Consider the following 21,704-nt stretch of genomic DNA (forward strand, 5'->3'; position numbering starts at 1 on the left):
AAGGCTCTATATATATCAGTCAAGTCCATTTCATCTAGGGCATTGTTCAATGCCACAGTATCTTTGTCGATATTTTGCTTGGAAGATCTGTCCAATTTTGACAGTGGGGTGTTAAAATCCCTTACTATAAATTGTGTTGCTGTCAATATCTTTCTTGAGGTCCTCTAGGATTTTCTTTATATATTTGTGTGCTCCTATGTTGGGTGCATATATATTTACGATGTTAATGTCTCTTGGTGGATTCTTCCCTTGAGTATTATAAAGTGACCTTCTGGGTCTCTCTTTATGGCCCTTTTTTTGAAGTCTATTTTGTCTGATATGAGAATCGCTATGCCGGCTTTTTTTTCTTGTCCGTTTGCTTGGAAAATTTGTTTCCATCCTTTCACTTTCAGTCTGTGGTGGTCTTTTGTCCTGAGGTGGGTCTCCTGTAGGCAGCATATGTGTGGGTCTGCTTTCTTATCCATTCAGCTATTCTATGTCTTTTGATTGGAGCATTTAATCCATTTACGTTTAAGGTTATTATTGATAGGTACTTATTCATTGCCATTTTTGTACCAGAGTTCCTCTCTGTCTCTCTCTTTTCCTTCCTTTCCTTAAAGCAGTCCTTTTAGTATTTCTTGTAGAGCTGGCTTGGTGGAGGCATAATCTTTTAGACTTCTTTTGTCTTGGAAGCTTTTTATTTGGCCTTCTATCTTGATTGAGAGCCTTGCTGGGTAAAGTAGCCTTGGTTGTAGGCCTCTGGTTCTCATTACTTGGAATATTTCTTGCCATTCTCTTCTTGCTTGCAGTGTTTCCATTGAGAAGTCAGTAGCTAACCTTATTGGGGCTCCCTTGTATGTTACTTCCTTTTTCTCCCTTGCTGCCTTTAAGATACTCTCTTTGTCTTGGAATTTTGCCACTTTAATGATGACGTGTGTTGAAGTGGGCCTCTTTGGGTTCCTCTTGATTGGGACTCTCTGTGATTCCTGGATTCGTGCCACTTTTTCTCTCATCAAATTAGGAAAATTTTCCATCATTACTCTTTCAAATAGGTTTTCTATCCCTTGTTCTTCTCCTTCTCCTTCTGTTATTCCTATTATTTGGCTATTATTATGTTTCATATTGTCTTGCATTTCTCTTAATCTGTCTTCATTCTTTCTGAGCCTCTTTTCCTTTTCTTGCTCTTTCTGGGAGATTCTTTCTACTGTTTCCTCCAACTCGCTGATCCAATCTTCAGCTTCATCAATCCTGCTTTTCCTTCCTTCTTCTGTGTTCTTCAGTTCAGAAATTGTATTCTTCATTTCCTCTTGGCCTTTGCTGATAGTTTCTATTTCCCTTTTCATGTTGATCTAGTTTGCGGAGAGTTCATTGTAGCTCCCCTATAGTTTCTGGTAGCTCATTGTAAGCTCTTTGAATTTCCTGATAACCAGTGCTTTGAATTCAATATCTGATAGTTGACTTACCTCTCTTTCATCTAACATTCTTTCTGAGACTTCCACCTTTTCTTTCATTTGGGCATTGTTTCTTTGTCTTACCATTGTTTATGAGACTCTTCTTGTTAGCCTCAGCTTCTTAAATTGATCTGTTCTGACTCCCTGGATTTATGGTGTGAACTTCTGTGGTGGAACACGTCTGAGATTCATCGGTGCAGTCTTCTTCGGGTATCTTGATGTCTCTGCTTCCACCTACTCCTTTCTTTGTGTGTGTGTGTGTGTGATCAGTTAGAGGGGGAGGCAAAATGGTTTATGACAGCAGGAGAGTATTTTATGATATTTACAGTCACAGCGATAGAGAAGAGATAGAAGATCTTTAGGCTATATATAGTGTTAACCGTAATCTTCAACCCAACCTGCCACTTTTAAGAAAGGATGGACAGAAGATAAGTCTCTTGTTGGGGAGGGAAGGCTTGTGAGTTGGATCTAGAAAGCAGTGAGGTTGCAGGTGGTCATATTTTGAGGTAAGGTGAGAGTAAAGAATAGTAAATAGGTGTAGTGGGTGATCAAGTAGAGTTAATCACTGCAGTAATGGAATTCAGGAACCTGTAAAGTGGGCTAAGACCCGAGAGATGTGTTGTGAAGTATTTACAGTTGTATAGGACAGCTATTATTTACAATAATATCAGACCAACAATCATCTGACAGGCTCTATGTGCTCTGTCTGAGTAAGGGTATAGAGCTTTGGGTAGTGTGCCAAGGGAAAGCAAGTGGCGTGAAGTATAGAAAATTAGCAATACATTGTGGAGGAAAGAACAGGGGAAACCTGTCAAATAATACAATATAACCAGCCAAGACCAAGAAGCCTATACAGAAAGAGGAGGAATACAAAGACACTATTAAAATATAAAAGATGTGAGACTAATGAAAAAAATAATACAACTATGCAGCAACTTGAGGCTTCTCTGCTATAGCAAAGTGAAATTTGTCTCTCTGTCTCTATTGTTGAGATGCCCCCTCTTTGGTTCCCACTCTGGTCCTTTCGCAGTTCCCGGTTGTTTGTGTCTCTTGTGGGTAAAAGAAAATAAAGCAACAAACAAACAAACAAAAGGCAGGAGAAGGGAGGAAAAAGCAATAAGTTTGGGAAGAAAGGAAGAAGGACTAAAACAGAAAAAAAGAAAGGAGAAGAACAAAGTATTGAAAGATAAAGCAATAATACAATTACAAAATATAAGATTACTAAAAAAAAGTTTCTAAAAAAAAAAAAAAAAACACCTTCTCCTGTCGGTTTCAAAGTGTCCAAACCGGTTTTTCTGGTCGCAGCAGGACCTCTCTGTGGGCTGGGGTGCAGGCGAGCACTCGCACCAGCCAGGCTACCAGACTGGGGTACGGGAACCCACGCACCCGCCAGGCTGCCTCAGTCCCATGGGGTCTGGCATGGTCCTTCCCAATCCTGTGGTGGGACTCAAGTGCTTCTGCCCCTCCTCTGAATGGCTGCCAAGTTGAGTGGGAAGCAAGGCAAGCTGACATGACAGGAGAACACCTCAGTTCACTTTCTGACAAAAACTTCACAAAGCCTGCCTCTCAGCCCCGCCCAATCCTCAGACAGACAGGTGATGACAATGCTCCTCTCAATTCTCCAAGGCTAGTAGGCTGGTGGGCTGGCGGGTTGGTGACCACAGAGATCGAAACTGAACATGGTCCCCTGTCCTTGCCACCCTCCCTGCAAACCTAGGCAGACACATCTCTGTCACCCAGCCCCACCTAGATGGGGAGGGAGGTAGCCAGCTCTCTTCCAAGGACCCCACAGTTGGCTCAAGGCTCTGTCGGGTGCCTGGCTCCCGAAGTGTCCTCCTATCAGATGCCCGGGATGCTGGCCACAGATGGAAGCCTCTACACCCTTACCACAGTGGCAGCAGTGGCTCCAAGGCTGTTAGGCACTGGCTGAGGGCTGTTGGCCCTGCTGCTGCTGCTTTTGTCTTTACTCACAGGTGCCAGGCTCCTGATGAGTCCTCCATGGCAGACACTCCTGTCGCTGGGTGCAGACGGAAGCCTGTGGGCCCCAACTGCTGCAGCGGCGGCAGCTTAGAGGCCGTTACAAGCCCACTGGGGGCTGCCAGCGTGGCCGCCTCCATCCTTACTCACATCCCTGAGACCCCACCTACCTGTAGCTGTCTGGCCCATCACTATCTCTGGTCTCTTATTTTCATAAATGCTGGGGAATTGTTGGTGGGGAATTGATTGCACTGTTCCTCAGTAGATCTGCCAGAATTTTCTTCCAGGGGTAGGAGAACTAGAGTCGTTCCATCCTACTCCACCACCATTTTCTTCCCTAGTTTAAGATTTTTTAACACACCAAGGTGCCATATTTGGGGTAGCATGTCTGGAACCCTACCACAAGCAATTATGTACCATGAACATACCTAGAAGATTGTCATCCATTCCAATAACCTAGCTGTTTCATAGGTTAAGGAGTTTAGAACACTTTTATTTGTTTTGGGACAGAAGAAGACAAGTATAAGGTGATATACAACCCAGAAGTATCATTTTTTTCATGGAATGTTTTTACTTTTTGATTTACAGTGATTGCCCCACCCACAAGAGAGTAAGCACAGCACCTTACACACAGCGGACCCTCCAATGTTTGGCAAAAGAAGCATTAAAAAATTCAAATGGATTGTATTGCTCAGCCCAAAGCCCCAGGCAGAAAGCTCATCTATAATAAAATACAGTCATTTGAAACAAGATGGTGGGGACAGAGACACAATCTCTCTACTGCCCACCGACTCCACCAGCACCACTGTACACTTCACCCTAGGGTCCTCAAAGTTTCTACGCTGCATACACACCACATGCTATGTCTGAATGTTTGCTTCCTCTGAAAACATCATAGGTTGAAACCAAACCCTCAGGGAGATGGTATTAGGCATTTGAGAGGTGATGAGGTCTTGAGGGTAGAATCAGACAAGGATCCTCATCCAACCATACTGGAACCTTCCAAGCTTTAGAACTGCGAGAAATAAATTTTTCTTGTGTATAAGCTGACCAGCCGGTACTGTTTTATTATCTCAGGCTGAGTGGACTAAGACACCATATATTGTACACTATGTGGACCCACTAGAACTTTGATATGAAAGAGAGGTCTGAGGAGAGCCCATATCAACAGGGCTAAGCACTTATTAAAATGATGGAATCTTGGGCTCCATCCAAGACGTTCTGAGTCAGAATCTGCATTTTAACAAGCTCCCAGGTGATTTTTATACAAGCTAAGGTTTGAGAAGTACTCTTTTAGGAGAATGATTCTCAAACTTTGACAAATATGGACTAATGGGGAGTTTTAGAGAAGCTCGGGCTCCATCCCTGAGTGTTTAGATTGAATTGCCATGAGGGTGCATCCTGGGACTCAGGATTCTCATGTGCAGCCAAGTTATTGAGTCTGTGCTCTAGACCAGTGTTTCTCAAGATTCCTTGGTAAAAACCACCTGGAGGTAACTTAAAATTTCAAATTCTCAGGCTTAATTCTGAAGTCACAATTGCAGTATCTCCAAGGGCCACATCTTGGAAGCTTACATTTATAGGTGCCCCAGGTGAAATCAACCATCAGGAACCTTTGGCAGACAGTGCTTCAGAGTAGTTTGAATACACAGAGCCTGAGAAAGAAGTAGTATTTTTTAAAAGAATGTGCTCTGGGCTCTACTCAGGCATGGCATTACTTCCTGCCCTTGTAAGACAGCTCATTCTCAAGGCACAGTTATGAATGTGCTATGCTTGGTTCACTAAGTGCTTTGACTAGTAACCTCTATGCTTTAGAGCAGGATTATTAAAGTCATTATTTTTCATTCAACAAATATGTGTCAAAGGTTATATTAACTAGATAGTGTTCTAAACACTGAGACTATAGCTAAACAAATACTCTATTCTGATGACATTTTATTCAAATAAGGAAATACATATTAAAAAATAATAAAGGATGGCTTTGATGATACACACTATGAAGATAGAAATGTGATGTAATAGAAAGTGGGTGCTGGGTGTGGGTGAGAAGCGGTCTTCTTTGGAAAGGTTAATGGAACAGCTCTCTGTGAGGTGAGATTTAAAATATAAGAACCTCCAAATAAATAAATAAAACTGGCAAGGAGAAGTGTGTTTCAGACAGAGGAAACAGTAAGATGGGATGACTGAGCTGGAGTGAGCTCAGGGTGCCCCAAGACCTGGTCAATGCAGCCATCCCTGCTTGAGCACGGAAGTGCTTTGAGATGAAACTGCAGTCAGGGAACTGGTGCACACAGTCCTTGTTAGCTGGGCTCCTGGATTAGGTTTCACTAGAGAACAATGGAAGGTCATTAGAAGGTTTTTACAGGGAGGTGATAGGATTTGGAGGCTCTTTGGAGGATGGATTGTCATGACAAAAGTGGGAGCTGAAAGTCCAAGCAGATGGTACTGTCATTGTCCAGGTGAGAGAAGACAGAGGCTCGGGTGGGAGGAGCAGTTATGGAGAAAAGTGCATGTGTCCCCTAGTGTATGCTCCATTGACATATTGCTATGAGTTGATTTACTTCCCATTTCAGAAAAGGACATTTGTTTCTGTGCAGTTTATGATTTACTTGTTTTGTAGAAGCCTTATTTTTGTCTTTGCTCAATCAGCCAAAAGACAGGAATTCACTGTACTATGGGTGTGAGACCACGGAGATTCTGTTCACTCACTTTGGCTTAGTTAAAGATTTTTATTCATCAATCTCTGGAGTATTTGCTTGCTCTGATTTTTTTCTAGCTTAGATTTTCAAGTTCCTCTAATGCTTTTGTCAATTGTGCTATGCTTTCCATGTGAGTGGAAGGAGAACTCATACCATTTTGAGCGGTCAGGTGCCTTTAAATGGTTTAAAATGTGGGGAGATATTTAACTCTTTGGCAAGGGGATTTGGAGAACATGTTATTTCCAGCTGTGGGTTAGATCCATATTGGGGAGGAGAAATTCTTAGCATCAAAAATAACACAGAATACAACCAGGTGTTTTTTAAAAGCTGCAAAAAATATTGCAGCCAAGAAGAATCTTTCATTGTTCCTTCATGATACCATACTTCTTCCTCAGTGAAAATGGATACCACACATTATGCTTCTGAAAGAACTCTTGGATTCATTCCAGTCATCTAGGATGGAAAATGGGCTTTTGGGAACATTAAAAGCAGGAAACTAGAGCAAGAGAGTGTGGGCACTTGCAAAGGTGCTAAAGATGAACAGGACTTAACTTTGTAAAGAAACAAGTCTGGGGTAGGTGGTAGAAAATTCCATTCTGGAAGAACAGGGGTTGGGAGGAGGACTTGAGAAGTAATAAACCATTACATCAATGGTGCTAACTTAAGAAGAGGAAAAAAATAAAGCAAGACTATGTTATCATAACTCAAGTAAAATAGTTGCTTTTGGGACCTGCACAAATTATCAGCTCACAATTGGCTATATACTCAACATAACTATAACTGGGTTGTAAGAGTAGATGCCTGGAGTTTAAGGTTGGCCTCCAGGAGGACAATCAAACAAAACATTCCTTTGTGTTGCTTTTAGAGAGAGGACGTGGGAGTGATTGGATCATGGACCATTTTAGAATAAAGACTGAATTAAGTTTGCTGGGCTTCGATCCAATTAATAGCAAAGCAATTCAACATAATTGACCCCAGAATAGTTGATTTGGTGACACATGGATAGAGCTTTGACAGTTTAGCAGTGAGATCAGGGAAGGAAATTAATATGTGATTTAAGTAAACTCAGGCACCTGGTAGTTTAATAGACTTAGACACTTTCATCTTTTGCTATTGGATTGAATCTGGCCCAGTTGGGAGTTATTGAAAAATTGATTGCAATAAACTGGCCTCCATGATATGCCACTTTGGGCTCAAAGCTCTTCCTGGATCACCTAAGGGAAATGATGCAACAGCGGCACTGGCTCAGAGTCGTATATTTAACTTACACAGACCAACCTTGTGTTTCTTCCTAGGAGGTGGCTGTAAGGTGTGATAAATGATGAAAAGTTTTAGAACCAAAGGTAAGATTTAAAATGACAGAAAGACCTGTGTTGGACACAGTTCAAGAAATACACTTTTAATTAAAGCAAAAAAAAGAAATTGGTCTTAACTGATTTCTTCTAGGTTCTGCTCCTGCTTTTGATCCAATATTTTCATGGCAGAAATACTGAGTTGGGTATATTTGCTTAGCTCTGCCTCACATGCTTGTTCAGTTTTTGCTTTTTAGACTTCGCTATTTCACCTTCTCCTTCCACTACTCCATGTTGGCATGTATGTGGTATGTGTGTCGTGTTATGATGTATCTAAAAGAGAGGGTCTAAAATTTTACTAGCTTTTTAACTGTAGCTGTAATGCATGAATAAAATTTCAAACCATCTGAAAGTAAATAAAGTAAAAGAATATTTGAAATTTAAATAGGCTTACCACATTGCCTTACAAAAAAAAGTCTATACCAATTTATACTTTCACAACAGTATAAGAGCGGGTCCTTTCTTTTTCACTTATTTGCTGAGAATTGGTTTAACAACTTAGCATGTCTCAGACTGAATGTGGAGATATTTAAATGTGTTTTTGTTTGTTGTTTGTTTCACAACATGGGACCACTCAGTGTTTTCCAGGTCCACTTTTCTCCCTTCTGGTCTCTTCAAAGTGGCCTGCTCATAGTCACTGCTGGGTGTTCCTAGCTGGCATCTTCTCACCTTTCAAGCCATTGCTCAAAGAAGCTCCTCCTGGAAGAATTTTTCTCTCCACTGTTTGAAAGAGAAACCCAATTTTCTCTGAAATTACTGAAATTATTGTCTACTTATTTCCCTCAAAGAATTTATCATAATCTGAAGTACTTTTCTTTGGGTATTCATCTGTTTGTTTTCTGTCCTTTTCCATTACCTCTTTGATATCTGAGACCTGTGCATTTTTTATTGCACTCTTCCCCCACCCACCCACCAATCAGTAACTGGCAAAGAATAACTGTGGATGTGTTGAATTTATGGTGGACAGCAACTCCGTTCTATTCTCAAAGGTCGGGGGGAAGGAAAGGGAGGTAGATGGATGTGGCAGCTCTGAAGATTCACGCTAACATTGCAACTTCATCATTTCTTCTTTTCTGGAGATAAACATAATGTTTCCCTATAAAATCAGGTGCTTTAAAATTTCCTCTTCCTATTCTCCTTTTATTGAAATTGGTGAAAAATTATAACATTTGAGACTCATACTTTTTCCTGTTTAGTTCAATGCATTTTCCAAATTAGAATTTGTACCATAGATAGTTTGCTTGTTTTTAAAAGGAAAGAAAAACTATATTACTTTATCAGACTTTTGTGCACTCTCTACCACCTAAGAAAAAGCAGGGAAAATTCATGACAACTTGAGAAGACAGGAGTTTTTCTTGATGCAGATTTTTATCCTGATCACATGTTCATTGTAGAACATTTAGACAAATTCTGAAGAGTATAAAGAAATAAATGCAATTCTTATATTACCTTGTACTACCAAAATATGCATTTTTGTCTTAAGCCAGATTTCTCTAAAAGCAGACACAGAGGTAAGGATGAAAATGTAGGTAGTGTTTTGGAAGTAATCTCAGGAAGCACTTACAGGAGTGGGGAGAATTACGAGGAGGAAGGGAAGAAAGGGAGTGGAGGCTGTTTGAAAGAGCAGGTCGACATTGTGGGCAAGGGGAGCTCAGTCCCTCTGTGTACATCTGTGAGACCACATAACACATGCTTCTGTGTTGTTCCACCTGAGAGACAAGTAAATCTGTGTATTCGTATTCCATTTCCAGTTCATGATTGATTGAGGAATGCTAACTCCCTGCACCCTAACTTTTGTCTTCTGGGTACTGCTTTAAGAACAGGCTGAGCAAGCTAATGTGGCCAGAGAAAGCCTTTAGGCAAAGAGTTGTGGGTACTTAAAATATGAAGCCAGTGTGTGACAAAGACCTAGGCATGGCATCGATAGCATTGCTGTGCAATCATTAGAGGAACCAAAGGAAAGACTTAAAAGTGACAGAATCTGCCCCAAGTGGACCCAATATATACCAAGTTTTACCATCTTCCACAAACAGGCAGCACTTAACAAGTAGGACACTCACAGAAGCAATAGTTTTTAAAAAATCAAATTCAAGACTGAGCAGACAAACAAAAATCACCATTAATGAATGTGGCAGTGAGCCAAAGCTTCAAACATGCTTGTGCTGATAAGCTTGGTCTCCTGTATTCCTACACTCTACCATGAAGAGGACATTCCTCCAGGTAGTTTATCTAAGGAAGGTGTGAAGTGAGTCAGACCTGAATCCAACCTGAATTCAGAAACCCAGCCCAGCCCAGGAAAGGCTGGGCCATCTAAAGGCATGTACCATCTAGGCATGTACCATCTAAAGTGGAGCCACCTAGATCTGTAGACTTGAGAGCAAGAATAAATAAATGAATACTGTAAGCCATTGCTCTGCAGAGCTACCTGTTCTGTAGCATTCTCATAACAGCTAACTGATATAGTGCTCACTTATGCAACTGCTACAGTTTAAAAAATAAATACACACATATATAATCATGATCATTACAGATCATTTTTAAAAGAAGAAGAAAATAAACTAAAGAACTTGTAAATTTTAAATTTTATCACTAAAATTAAAAGCTCAATTATAGGGATTAAATATCATGAAAGCAAATACAGAAAGATAGATTCACGAGTTAATAAATTGAACCCAAACCTTTTTTTTAATTACTTTCCTTTATTCTGTGAGATTTCAGTAAACAGGTATGTGCATGATATATGTTAATTTAGACATGATGGGAATGAAGACCAAAGGAGAGGCTTCTGGGGAAACTCCCACTACTTTCAAAAGATCTTTGGGGTAGAGACTGATTTCTCTTGACTTCCCGACACCCCAGACAGTAGGCTGAATACATGCTGGCCTAACTTTTAAATTAATTTCTTGAAGATGGACAGTTTGTGTAGAGGAGGCCATTCACCTGTTCAGTTTTAGGGTCCAAGTCAGTGTCATAGAAACAGAGCCAGGTAGGGAGTCCAGGCATTGTGCTCATTGTTCCCACCAGAGGGTACAGAAAACTTGCCCCAACACTGGTGTGGATGTCACAAATGGGCAGGACAAAGCTGGTGGGCATGCCTTTTTGCTCTGAATTTTGAGACAAGGACAGATGCATTTTGGCCATGCAGGTGGGCAGATTCCCAAAGCTCTGCTTCATGTAGATTCTGCCTTGTGCTGAGCTTCAGGGAGCAACTCAATGTCATCTGCCCCATAGATCTGTGTGATGATCCTGACTTTATCCTCAACTGGAAACTTGAGATCATAGAGGAGCTGGAAGCTGCTCGTTGCCTTAGCTGCTCTCTGGACAGCCTGAGCAGGGCTAGGGCGCCCTTGCTCCCTTCTTCCAAGTAAGTACATTTCACAGAGTCCAAAGCCCCATGTTCTTTGGCAAGGTGGCTGACATGGCCCAGCTCAGTCTCTGTATCTGTCTTGAATGCATCCACGGCCACCACTACTGGAACTCCAAACATTCTGGCATTTTCAATTTGTTTATTCAAGTCACTGAAGCCTTTTTAAACCAACTCCAGGTTGTCTTCTATGTAAGCCTTGGGAAGAGGCAGTCTACAGTCACCATGGGGCCACCTACATGCAGCCCTGACAGTGGCAACAAGCCCCACCATGTGATGGTGGATATCAGAATACCAGCATTTGATGTTAAAAAACTTTTCCATTCTGATGTCAGCTCTTAATCCTGCTTCAGCCACTACAAATCCTTCGGGGCCCATAAGCTTGAGCACAATCTGGTCTGCAATGATAGAGGAATTTTCATGCTTGATATTAGCGAATGGTCCAGTGTGAACAAACACTGGAGTGCCCTCTAATGTCTGCATGTGATTGGGCTTGACTGCATCCTTCATGAGCACAGTCAATGCACCACTCACCCCCAGGTCTTCAGTACTGATGGGCTCCTCTTTCTAGCTGGGTGCCACCACCATTTCGTTCAGTCTCTCTCTCTTGTCTTCTAGGGAACTGGTCAGAACCAGGACAGCCATGATTTCACCGGCCACAGAGATATCAAACTGGGCCACCCATGGGTGCCCTTTCTCTGTTGGAGATAAGAGAAAGGGCACACATGGATTGTCTGATTGTGATCTTCCTCAGGAACTGATCATTGGTATCAAACATTCTTTGCCAGGTTATGGGTTCCGGATCAATATCTAGTTTAGCAAATCTGTTTATCTCTTCATCTGTCAGTGTGGTAGGGTCAGTCTTTTCAATACCTAGTCTCCATAACTTTTGGGTTTGGATATCAGAAAACTTTCTCACACCATTTACTGATTGTACCAACAGATTAAAAAGAGCCTTGTCAGTCTGGTCAGTTCACAGAATATCTGGGCATCAATGGTGGCAGCCACAAGGTGCATCACAAGCTGCAGCGATGGCATGGATATCACCAGTGAGGTGCAGATTAAACTCTTCCATAGGAATGGCCTGTGAGTAGCCACCACCTGCAGCACTACCTTATGTTGCAAAGGTGAGGCCCTGAGAAGGCTGCCATACACATGTAAAGACATTCTGATGGAGGTGGGCTCCAAGGGCTTGCACCAGTCTGATTGTGGTCATGATCTTCCCCTCTCCCAGGGGAGTGGGAGTTATTTCAGTTACCACCACATATTTTCCATCAGGTTGCAGCTTCAGGCATTCCAACACTGACACCAAAACTTTGGCCTTTGTTTCCCCAGATATTTCCTATTCAGAGAACAGATCAATTTCTTGAGCCAGGTTACCAATGGGCTTTGGCTTGTGGGATCATGATATGTCAATGTCAGTAGGAACAGGTGTCTCGAGGTTAAGCTTGGTATACTGAATCAGCTACTTTCCATGCTTAAATTTCTTCAGGAAACACTTTGCACTCTCTACTGTGCTCTGCATTAGCATGGCCCTGGTCATGAGCCCAATGCCACCAGGAACAGGAGTGATGAAGCCTACCCTCTCATTTGCCTCACTGTATGCCACATCACCCACAATCTTTTTCCCACTTGGTTTAGTATCATCTGGGACATAATTGATTCCACAGTTGGTGAAGATTGCTCCAGGTTTGATCTACTCCCCTTTTACCATTTCAGGCTGACCTATTGCAACCACCAGGATATCACCTTTACTTACCTCCTCATCCAGGTTGGCAGTCTTGGAGTGGCACATAGTCACTGTGGCATGGTTCCACAGAGGCATGTCATGCTGAGGGGTGCCAACAATTTTGCTGCACCCAACCACCACAGTGTGCCTCCCAGAAATCTGCACCCCTGTCCCTTTGATAAGTTCCAAGCATCCTTTAGGTGTACAAAAGATTAAACAGCAATTTAGGTCACTTCTAGCAAAATTTCCAGCACTTATATTAGTCAATCTGTCCACATTCTTCCCCGGTGCAATAGTGTTGACCACTGCTTTGGTGTTAATGAGATTTTCTGAATCTAAAGGTAGCTGCACTGTGGACCCATGTACAGTGAAGTCTTCATTCAAAGATGTAATGTACTTTAACACCTCAGATTTTGTGGCAGTTCTTGGTAACTTAATGTGAGTGGCTTTGATCCCAATCTCCTCTGTAGCCTTCAGCTTCACATTTATATAAAGATTGGAACCATCTTTCTTGCCAAACTGTAATATTGCCAGGCCTGGTGTGAAACCTGGTAATTGCTCCTTTATCTCAGTGACCTGGTTCTTCAGTCACTGCTGTATTTGTGTGGAGACTTCATTCCTGTTCAAATTTTTGCTAGTGCCATGACCTTTACTAGTCTGTTACCCACGATGGATAAAATCAATGTTCACCTCCCTTTACTCTTGTGCAGGACCTGAGCCAAAAACTTGATCTGATAATTTAGCACAAGGAAAGAAAAAAATAAGTATGAAATAAAAATTAGAACATGTTAAAGAGATCAAAGAATGAGGAGAAGGAAATAATAAAAGTGGAAACAGAAAAAAGAAGCAAGAAGTAAGAACTCATCGGATTGTTCAGCAGGACTAAATGAAAAGGGCTATTATGCAGGTACGTCGTGGCAAAATTTCATCATATGATCTCACCATTAACAGGAATCTAAACAAACCAAACAAGCAAGCAAAATACAACCAATGACACTCAAATATGGAACAGGCTGTCAGGGCCCAGAGGGGAGAGGGGAGAGAATCATAGGGGAAAAGGGAATGGACTCACATGAACAAGTATAAAAGACACATGGACAATAACTAAGGGTGGGGGGTGGAAAGGGGAGGGAGGCGGGGAGCATGGGGTGGGGGGCGGGCAGGGTTGGAATTATAAGACAGAAACCTGTACTTGAACAAGAATTAAATAAAAATTATATTAAAAAAATAAAAATAAATAAAAAAAACATAAAAAAAAAAGAATGAGAATTTGGAAGGGAAAGGGGAATGGGGAAAGAATACCTACAAGTTACATTAAATTAATGAATACCAAGATTCTCATAAGCAACAGTAGATTAAAAAAATAATTTAAAAAAAGCTTTAGTAAACTAAGACCAGATGATAATTTCATTAATTCACAACTTTCTTAACTTCTAGAAAACTATATCAAATATTATCTTAATAGTGAAACACTTAAATTATTTCTTCTATAGTTTTAAATTTCAAAAATATCACATATATGTTTTCATTCTAAATTGATATAGATCTATATAAACATTTTGAATCACTACATGGTATTTTATTATACGCATGAATATTTTCTAAGTTACTTAACCAGTCCCTCTTTAATGAGATTGATTGTTTCTTATTTATTATCAATAAAGTCTACTTCAGTGAACATTGTAGTTGAAATTTCTCACATCCTCTCAGATTGAATATCATCAGTATCTTTAAACTTGACTAAACTAACGATTGAAAAATAAATATTTTAGGGTTTTTAAAGTATTCTTGAAAAATTGCTAGTGAAACTAAAAATCATCCTGTGTTTATTCATTCAACAAATAGTGCCAGATCTCTGCCAGGTCTGTTCTATGAACTTGACACACATCCATCGCTGCATCAAACAGATGCAGTTCGCTGCCCTTGGGTATTCTGTGTATTTCATCTTTTATGAGCAGCTCAGTAATCTACTGAACTGTTCAGCTTGTTCCTTTTGTTTTTTAGAAAGTTTTATGCATTAGAATTTCTAATTACTTAAATTACATTGTTGTTTAATGCCATAATTACAACCAATTTAATATCTGTTTATATTTTAGCTTTTGTGAGTTTTAAAATTTTTTTGCAGCCCCAGAAGGTATACCTTTCAATGTTTCCCAGTATTTTTATTCCTACCAATCTGAAGATTACAGAAATATTCATCCATATTTTCTTCTCATGTACTTACAATTGCACTTTTAACTTAAAAACTTACCAAATAATACATGAAACAAACTTTCTCCCCAGCTGGCCTGACCTAAGAATCATGTATACCATGAATAATGTTGACTGCATTGCTTAGTAATGAAGATGTGCTTTTTTACCTATTAAAGAGTATGTGTTATTCCTGCATCAAACTCCCCCAGTATCAAAACAGGGTGGTGTCAGCAGAATTGCTTCAAATAACTTAAGTCAAAAATGTTCTTGGAAACAGAATGACTGCCTTCAGAATAAGGTCTAATTCTTAAGGGACCACTTGGCCCTGCACCGATTCCACTGCAACTCCCTGGACGGGGCATGTCCTCTCCAGTGCACCCCTCAGTAGGCATTGATCCTGCGTGTCCTGGGTTTCGTCTCTATCTTCACTTGACTGACCCCCATGACACTTCAGACCTCAGCTTCAAAGTTGTCTAGTTGGGAGGAAGCTGTCAGTCAGTTAATAAATATTTATTGGACCAACTAGTAAATGCCAGTTCTTCTCTGATCACACTCTCTCCTCAGCTCCCCAGCCAAGGGTGGTGAGGTGCTACTCCCATGTCTGGTCATATTATCCATCACACCACATTATATCGGTACTTCACTGTAACAACTACAAGGGAGTAGGCACCTTGACTTGTTCACAAGGGCATTCCCAGGGACTGACATATAAATCAAAGTGGATATGAACCAAATAGTAGACCAATAAGGACCAGGGGGGAAATGTGAGACAGTTTAATTTACTGGGAAATCAACAGTCAAGAGAAAATGTACCCATCATATAGAGACCTGTGCTATGTTTGACTTAGAATTCTAACACAGGCTTTGAAGTCAGAAAAACTTATTTCAACTTGTGGTAACATTGGGTTCTACCTCTATGACTTCGGACAAACAATTTTTCTCAACTCCAGTTTCCTTGTCTATTAATTGACATATTGCCTACACTCCCCATGTCTTAAGATAACATTTCTTGAGCTCTTTTTATGTGCCACCCATTGAGATTATTTTATTAATTATATTAATAAGAAGTTCACAGTCCCTGATTTACAACTCCTTTCATCAGGATTTGTCTGCCCAGGTTGACTCACCACATGGAAGGCACTTATTAATTATATTACCTAGTTCAATCTTCCTGCCTTATGGTGCAGATACTATTATTGTCCACACCAATAAATTGAAAAATCCAAGGACATTGAGTCCAGATAAGGACATTGGATAGGCTTACTGAGGGTAGTAAGAGTGATTAGAGGTAGTTTACTTTACTCCAGAAGTTTAAAAGGTTAAATTAGTTAACCAAGTTCACACTTCTTGAAAAAAACCAAAGCCATGATTCTGACCCAGGACATCCCCAAACCTGAGCATGTCACTGAATCATTGTTTAAGACTTATTCAGTTAGGACAAGGGAGTTGTAAATGGATGGGCTTTGTAAACTGTCAAGCACAGGGGGAAACCTGGTTATGAGGAGCAACTTATCTGTAGGTCAAAGAAGGCAGCAGCAGTATCTGAATGTGAATTTGCCTTCAGGGAGGGAGGAATGCCTAAGATTTCAGATCTGATTTAAGTTCAATGTGTTTAGCCTAAGGTTATTTTTGATTCAAGGCCACTGTGTGCTGGTTTCTATCAACACTGAAATAAACACCACTTTGTAATCTGCACCTTTTATTAATGATGTGACTCACTTAATGAGGGCTTTGCTGGGTCACATCAATCTTCCTTGTAGAAGAGGCCCATCAAGGAGTTGTGGGCAGCTGCCAGCCTGGGTCTCCCCTGCGTTCGTTCACATTTGGCAAAAACCAGCCTCTTTGCAAGCATCTCCTCCCTCCAACAGAGGGGAAGGCATGAACCCTAAAGACTCAGGATGGGCACAAAAACACACATGAGTTTTAAGGGCTATTTTATTGGCTTTCTCTGGACATTATTTATATTTATATTTTATTTTATTTTAATTTAGTTTAATTTTAATTTTAATTTGTTTTAGGCAACCAAACAGCCATGGATGAATTCCTCTAACAACCTAATCATAAAATATTCTAAAGTGGACAAAGGCACTAATCAAAATTGTGAAAGATCTGAATAAGGAAAGAACAAAATGAGATGTAGAAGATTTTTTATTACACAGTTTCTCTGATTTTGCACCCCAGGCTGACTCTGCCATAATGATAACATGTGAATTAGCATTGTCATTATGGAATGGTCATGTGAGAAGGCAGTGTGGTTTTCCCAGATTCTGTTAATCTGTGATTCTGTCTGTGTATAACCAAACACTGACCATTTTTTTCCCTGAGGAACTGCTTTTTGTTTGCTGTGAAAATAGAGCCTTTACCCAATCCACTAGTTCTTAGGTCTAGTTATTTTCACAATCCACACAGAGTTCTTGGAAAGCAGTCCAGGCCAAACCAGTCAGGACAGCCCATGCTCCTTGTTATCTCCATGGAGATGCCAGTTGCACCTCCCTCCTTCCCACCCTGAGAGCAGCACATCAAGTTCGGGAGCTTCTGGATACTGGTACCATCTTGAAGACCAACTCCTTTCCCCTTCTCACCATTGCAGTCCTGACTGAACTGAGGTAGAGAGCCCCAAAACAAGGAAGAAGTCTTTCTAAGTATGGCACAATGGGAGGGTGCTACTGAACTACGAGGATATAAACTACGCAGAACACAAAGGTGAAAGATAAGGACAGCCAGGGCGGAGTGGCAGCTCATCTTTCTCAGAAGGCAGTTTGGGCCTCAGAAGATACATGTAGGGAAAACCTGGTTGCTCTTGTGTTATTTGGTTGTTTCTAAGTTGAGGAGGTTGCAAGTGAGGAAATGCTGAAAGGCTCAAAGGGAATGCTCCATGCAGGGGACTCTCCTTGGCCATGGTGGAACGCTGGAATGGAAGATTTCTGTGCAGTGCAGAGTGTGGGAATTTCCATAAGCAGCCACATCACTGCCCCCAGATGATGGGTGGCAGTCCCTGGAGAGAAGTCATGTGGAATTCACAGTTGGTTTCACCAGAACACCTGGGCATGAAGCCAGAAGCCAGAAATCAGCAAAGGCAATGAAAATAGTATGGCTGGTCTCTCCGACTGCATTGTACCAAGAAGGGCCCACCACTGCCACATAGCAGCTGGTCGGGTATAGAGGAGAAAGGCTGTGAGAAGTTACCCTGCCATATTGTGGTGTCTGGAGCATTGCACACCCCCTTGGGCTGTTTGGCTCCTGAGCTGGTAACTAGCCACTCAGGTTAAGATTGAAGAGGAAGACCCTGTGGGAAGAAAGGGAACAAATGGAAGACCTGGACAGTATCCAAACAGAATGAAAATAAGAGAAAGGTGGTATTGCACTCCAGAGATGGTGGAAGAATTAGGGGGCACCATGGTAGACAAAATATTGGTGTGTTGCCACCTTTTGCAGTTCTCAGCAGTGTCCCTAAAGAGAGAGATGAACTTCATCTCCCAGCTAGCCAGCCTGGCTGCCAGGTGGAAGGCAAGACAGCTCTTCCAGGAGAGTTTTTCTTCCCATGGTCTTCGATCCATGTTGATCAAGAGTTTGTTAGTATGAAGTCTTGTAGGGGAGAAAACAGAAAAATGTCTCCTAAACTCTGAGCTGAAGCAGTTTTAAGTAGTGACTCAAAGCTCTGGACTTAGAAAGAGGTAAAATCCACCTTCATATCACTTTAGAAACCTCTTCCATTAAGGGTTCCCTGCCAGAGAACATGTCCCAGGCTGTTGGGAATAGTCAGGGTCCCCAGGAGAATCACTGAAGTCTGTTGAGAGGAGGTCTGGGCAGAGCACAGAAGCAATTAAACAAAAGACCTTGCTTGAAATGGTAATGGCACCAGATCTTTGGCAGTGGTAAACAGAACAGATGAGAAGCAGATAAACAGCACAGCTACTAAAATACTGAGGAAATTGTCTTCAACAGTATTGCTAAGCAGGCCACACTGACTAAGAAACTCCCAGCCCTCAGCCCCACACCACAGGAAGAAGGTCAAAAGGATACACAGTGCCATGGACAGCAACCTCTCCTAAGTCCACCTTCGCTGTGACCCCAGGAGCAATGAGCAGAGAGCAGGACCAAGGCTATGAGATGGGACACCTAGCAGCCCAGCTCACCTACAGAAGCTGATTCTGCTATTTCTCCTCAGTGACTTGGGTCATTTTTATAGATTGAACAGAGCCGGGAAGGAAGAGAACTAGCAACACACAGTAGTCACTGGTCAGTAACCGTGCTGTGCTTCCAATTCTTCTGTCTTATTTTCCTCTCTAAAAATTTGTTCATTTGGTTTTCACATTACTTTTTCAATGATGTAGCTTAGGCATACAGGGATAGAGCCCTTGGGTTTTAGGTTATGACATAATCATAGGAACCATTCTAGGCTTAATAGTCAGAGTTGTACCTCATCCAGGGGTCATGGAGTTTGGGTTGCATGCACCAGCCAGGTAGGACCTGGGACTGTCTCCCTGCAGGAAAGGAAGGTGAATATGTAAGGGAAAACAATGCGTACATTTAGGTGGTCAAAACAGCAGATGGGCAGAAATGAAGTGCACCAGCTAGTTGGAAACAACCATGATGTGATGCTGTCTTGGCCTGTATCCCCTGGGAGAAATCCTTCTCACTCACATGCCCAAGCGGCACTGCTGGCTGGACAGTTTATATATAGCTCCCTACTCCTAGGACCACTGTGCTCTAGTGGTCGAATTACAGGGCCATGGAATGTTAGAACTAAAAAGAACATTCCAATTGTCTTGCTCTGTCCCTAAACTTCACCAAAAGGAGGACCTAGAGGTCAAAGATACAGGGTAACTTCTGATGTCACAGAGCTACATTATGGCGAAGAGTGGCCTAGAAAACTTAGTTCCCCCAGTACCTGGGCCTGTGTGCTTTCCCACCACCTCACCAACTCCAACCAAATCACATTCATTCTAAATGGTCATTCCTGGCATATGCCAGGCATTCTTTTCTGCAGCTCTCACAATGAAGAGGCTCCCAAAAGGGAAACACTGGAAGGATTTGGGGTGCAAATGCTGGTGTTGAGCTGAACTTGCTATGTGGCTGCAGCTGAACCATAAAGCAATTTGGTCTTGGCAGCCCCCTTCTTTTCATTCAAATTTGCAAGTAAAGTAATAAAGTATAACAGAAGCTTCCTTTGATTTAAGGCTGCTCGGGGAGAGCCTTGAGTTAGATCTGAGTTGTTTATTTAAATCAGTGAAGGAAACTTTAACAGAACAGCTAATAAACAAACCCTGCACAAGGTCATGCCAGGCTCCCTGGGACCTGAGGTGTTGAGTCTGAAATCCAGCCAAGGAGACCAAGGCCCCATTGGTCTCACAAAAGTCACCGGTGGTCTCCACGATCCCTGTGGGGCTCAGCTGTGGAATGCCTTCTGAGAAGCCAGGCCTTGGGGGGCATGGCAACAAGAGGATATTTATTTTATCCCCCCTAGAAGGAAGGACAGCCAAGGGATGCTGCCAGCCAGGGAGGCCAGGACCCTACAGTGCTGAGGCATGCAGCAGCCTCTTTGAGATCACAAACCCATCCTCCAAGGCTGCCATATTCTCCACAGAATACAATGGAAGAATAATAATAAGACTTCAGACACAATCCGGCTGACATTTAAATAGTTTTTTTCCAGACTTTAACCTTTGATTTATAATTATTGGGTGGGCAAAAAGTTCATTTGTCTTTTTTCCTTAAGATGGATTAAGATTTGGTGTTTTGAAAAAAATGGCTCTAGTAGTACTTGGTTGTCTTTAACTTCTTTCAAAACAATTGTTAGATTGTACTGTGCCAGGTGTCATATCAGCATAAAAAAAACTTACCAAAATTGGTTAAATTTTGCACAGCCATTTTAATATTAAAGATAGAAGAAAATATGCAACATTTTCAACGTTATGCTTCATTATTTCAAGAAAGGTAAAAATACAACCGAAGCACAAAAAAAGATTTGTGCAGTGCATGGAGAAGGTGCTATGGTTGATCAAACGTGTCAAAATTGGTTTGTGAATTTTTGTGCTGGAGATTTCTCACTGGACAATGCTCCATGGTCGTGTAGACCACTTGAAATTGATAGTGATCAAAATCGAGACATTAACTGAGAACAATCAATGCTCTACCATGTGGGAGATAGCTGACATACTCAAAATATCCAAATCAATAAAGTTATTGGTGAAAATGAAAAATGTGTCTTTTATTTTACAGAAAAAAACAATGGATTTTTTGGCAACCCAATATGTTCACATAAGGACATAGTAGTGGCACTCTGACCTTAGAATGACTCCTAGCCCCATCAGAGATTTTTATCCCTAAAGCTTCTACTCCTGCTGTCCCTTCTTATACGGGATTGTCTTCTCCTCTCTTCCTGTATTTCAAGATTGAGGTCGGAAATAGCATCTTCCATGTTTTCTTCTTTTAACAACTCAGGATAGAGTGAACTTTCTCTCTTCTGCTTCCTAAGGAAGCTGGACCTGTGGCTTGCCATTACAATGTGTCTTCTAATATTGTCTAGCTCTGAACACAATTTTCTCTTTCCCATATGTTTTGTCCACAGTGAACATTCAGTAGAAACAATGGGAAGCAGGGAGAACAACACAGTGATGGAAAGCTGGTTTCATCCCAGAGAAAATGAGGGAGGCTAAGGCGTCTTGCTGTGTTATGGTGCCATAAGAATCCATCTCCACTCACAAAATGAGCTCTGGATGTTATTTTTTGTTTTGTTTTTGGTGAGATAGGTGCACCTTAGAGCTTAATTCTACTTCTTTTGCCTTTTTAAATGAGGTGGAAAGCCCCAGCTGACGTAATGATTGCTTATGACTTTCCTTTGTGGTATTTTTACGAAAGCAGTTTTACTAATAGGCTGTTTACAGTCACTTCCCTTTCACAGCTGGCCCCAGAGTGAAATGAAAACAAAAAAATGATACCCAGGGGTTTATCTATTTT

The 21,704-nt window shown here is 41.4% G+C and overlaps 1 pseudogene; it reads right to left on the bottom strand.

Annotated features, from left to right (window-relative positions):
- Positions 1-10,206: 10,206 nt before the first annotated feature.
- The window catches only part of LOC119004212 (C-1-tetrahydrofolate synthase, cytoplasmic-like), a 30,224-nt pseudogene continuing 18,726 nt past the window's right edge, over positions 10,207-21,704 (bottom strand).

This window comes from Sturnira hondurensis, unplaced genomic scaffold (assembly GCF_014824575.4).
Source record: "Sturnira hondurensis isolate 20B ecotype Veracruz unplaced genomic scaffold, ASM1482457v3 Scaffold0019186, whole genome shotgun sequence".
In the NCBI taxonomy this organism is placed as follows: Eukaryota; Metazoa; Chordata; class Mammalia; order Chiroptera; family Phyllostomidae; genus Sturnira; species Sturnira hondurensis.